This window comes from Montipora capricornis, chromosome 13 (genome assembly GCF_036669925.1).
Source record: "Montipora capricornis isolate CH-2021 chromosome 13, ASM3666992v2, whole genome shotgun sequence".
In the NCBI taxonomy this organism is placed as follows: domain Eukaryota; kingdom Metazoa; phylum Cnidaria; class Anthozoa; order Scleractinia; family Acroporidae; genus Montipora; species Montipora capricornis.
In genome coordinates, this window is record NC_090895.1 from 42,736,482 (window position 1) to 42,739,884 (window position 3,403).

Consider the following 3,403-nt stretch of genomic DNA (forward strand, 5'->3'; position numbering starts at 1 on the left):
GTTACAACGCATGTGCTGTAATTGATTCCCCTGGGTATTGTAAAATATTCGTCCATCGTTGTAACGACATCGTAATTACAATAATTATTGAATTCTAAATAACTAAAATGCCCTGTAGGGTTAACTTTATTTATATTTTTATTTGCTTCGATAACAATGACAAAAAATACAGTAAATTGAAAAATTGAAAGGACGGAATTCGATTGCATTGACGCATTACTAAAGCACAGGATTGCTTTACTGTTTTCTTCCTTTTCTCACATTAGTGGTCTTATCATTGCGATGGATCAGGGCCTCGGGGATAAATGCCTGATTAAAAAAAAAATCATCTTGCGCTGTCAAGCTGGTCACTGCGGAGATTCTTCTAGAACCCATGTTTTGAATTCCATCATATGCTAGTTGCTCCTCTCCTATCATTCGAAACCAGGCCTTTTGAAGAGAGAGGTGGGGCAAGGTTACATTGATAAGGGCATCCCCGCGTCTAGTGACATTGGCATCCCCGGTGCAGTGGGGATGCCCAAAACATTAATTGGTCATCCCTGAAAGCCTGGTACAAAGGCCACCGAGGGCCTTTGCATTACATTGCATTAATATTCCTCATTACCTTCATTAAAGCGTCGCCGGTCAATTTAGTCTGCACTAACTTGGCGAACTGTCTCTTAGACTGTGTCATCCTCTTCACTTGATCTATTGGCATCTGTAACAGCTCTTATATCTTTATCCAAGGATCGTGATAATGCCTCCGTGTGGGTCTGGCAAATAACAGCTCCTTTGTTTATATAGCCGTGTTTTCAGTTCGGCCGGCATACGTGCCCAATGTATAATATTTGATGTGTTGTGCATAAGCGAAGTCTTGCAGAGGTGTGGTGTTTACAATCTTCTGAATGGCCTCATTTTTATACACAAGCTGGTACTCTCCTTCTTCCTTGTTACGTCTCTTCCATCCACCTCTGACCATACTTCGAAGACACTGGAACCGGCATACCTCCATTTTTTTTCACTTCCTCTTCCTTCGGTAACCAAGCTTGCAGTCCATGTGTCAGGTGTGACCCAACACATGCTTCCGATCAGCTTACTCCGCGTCATCAAGTTTACATTAGGAAGCTTACGAAACGAGTACGACGACGGCCACGAGGAGTTCATTTAAAAATACAAGTTCACGTTATTCATATCACTACGAAACTATTTCATGTCGTTTCGCGTTAAAAATGTGTAGTAACTGGTGCTTATTCGAGTAAATACGGTATTACAAATATTTGTAATTGAGCGACTTTCGTATGACCTTGAAAAAGTGTTCCCAATTTGAGTTTCACGGACAATTGTTTGGCAAGATCAAAACAAAGCTTCTCCTTATTCCCGCCAAGGAAACTCATAATGTGGGCGGTAAACATCACATTACTGCATTTAAAATGACGTCAAAGCGAAATGCCGATCGCTTTCCAGAGAGTTCCATGGAGAGATGACGCTGGCATCCGCGTTTGCTAAGCCAATAAAAATTCGCCCTCGTTTGTTTTCGTTATTTTTCAAGGTCACGTGAAAGTCGTTCTATTGGCGTTGCGAATTTGTACTTACATGAAGATATCGATTATCACCAGTACATTGATAATCCAGGCTAGGAGAAGTATGTAAAATATCAAAGACAAGTGAATATGGAACTCAGAAAAGATCCGAGTTCCAGGCAGGATTTTAGCCCACGACGCTCTTGGCCTAAACCACCAAGGATAAGGGTTATCTGTCGGCTTGCATCACACAGTCACATCAAATTAAATCAACACATTGGGATCATCACTTGGCTCAGAACTTGGCGCGCTAAGCAAATTTGTATTTTGCTTTCGCCATTACGCTGAAAATGTCATTGAGCATTAAGGATAAAATTTCTTTTTTTACCCAAATGTTGTTGATTGATAATTAAGTCTCACAGGTGTTTCACTTCTTCATTTTCAGATACATTTCCTAGAATATGCTCATACCATCTGTCACAACAACTGAACCCAGATACACAATTCCCAATGAAGAACCCGGGCCAAACGTGTCCTGCCTCCTTTTATATTTTCCTTGAGCAAGCTTGGAACAGCTACATCAAATATGCTCAGCACTGCTTCGTCTTGACTTCCTCGTATTCTACGCTTAGGTGACATATTTCGTTTCTCAATCCTAGCTTTCGCAATTTTTGTTCGTATTATAGGCCTGGCCCGGGTTGCTCGAAGCATGGTTAGCGCTAACCAGGGTTAAATACCATGGAAACCTATAGGTTTCGATACCTCTTAACCAATGGTTAACGCTAACCAGGCTTTGAACTACGGTCTCTGGTCTTGAGCTGCAAAGATGAGGCCTTCTGTCTTCTTCTTCAACTCCCTGCACTTGTTATTTTGTTTTTAGCTAGAGCTGGAATGCATAAATTTAAGTTATAACGAACCAGCCAATGGGAGGGTAAAGTTTATCACTGCAAGGAGTGTGCTGTTTTTTTTACCTCGCGCGCGCCCATGAACGACTGTTTTTAGCGACGTTGGGTAAGAAAGCCTTAAGGCTAAATCTTGACAAAGTGTCGATGCATGGGCCTGCAAGGTGTCATGGAAACAACAGTCAAGGGGTGACAGCACAGTTTACCATGATGACCGCGGGCTGTGACAACGACTCCAGATTTATCTCAGTTAATAGTAATTTAGTACAGTTATATCCAGTAATCTCCAAGGCTGCTCAGAAGAGCAAAACGGATTTTTTTTTTCCAAATTATTAAGTGTTCTTTAGATGCATACCACAAACCGCGTGACAAGATACGAGTGCAAAAAAACGGGCAAATGAGTGAAGACCTTAAGGGTAATGCACCGATCAAATCGAAACATCAACATCCCCCCCCCCTCCCCGGGCAAACCACGGGCATTTGACTATCCTCTGTGCCCGGGGGGTGGGGAATTTGACCTTTGCCTGCGTGGGGTGGGAAAACTTGAACCGGAAGTGTCAGGTTTCAAATGATGTTTTTTTCGGGCGCCGAAGTCCCTAACATCTATAAAACACATGTTTGGACGAGATGGAAGAGTTTAAAGGAAGAGATGTAGCATTTGTGAGCGATTGGCTTACAAAAAGGGTCTTCAAAAGGTCTTTATTAAAGACGGCAGGAGCAGACGACGACTGTTCTTTAGTAGGGCATTTGAACACCATTTTGGCCCAAGGGGGCGGGAATTTGAACGATCCAATCTTCAAAAGTTCAAATGCCCGGGCTTTGGCCGGGAGGGGGGGATGTTGAAGTTTCGAGTTGATCGGTGCAAAACGGTAACGCATATCCCAAGACTTTGTGCGTTTTCCTGTTGCAGGTTTGAATTAAAGGAAAAATGATGCTGTAAGGCTGCTGCATGAATTTATTAAAGACAGTATGGATTGCCCAAGATATCGTCCAAGGCACTAT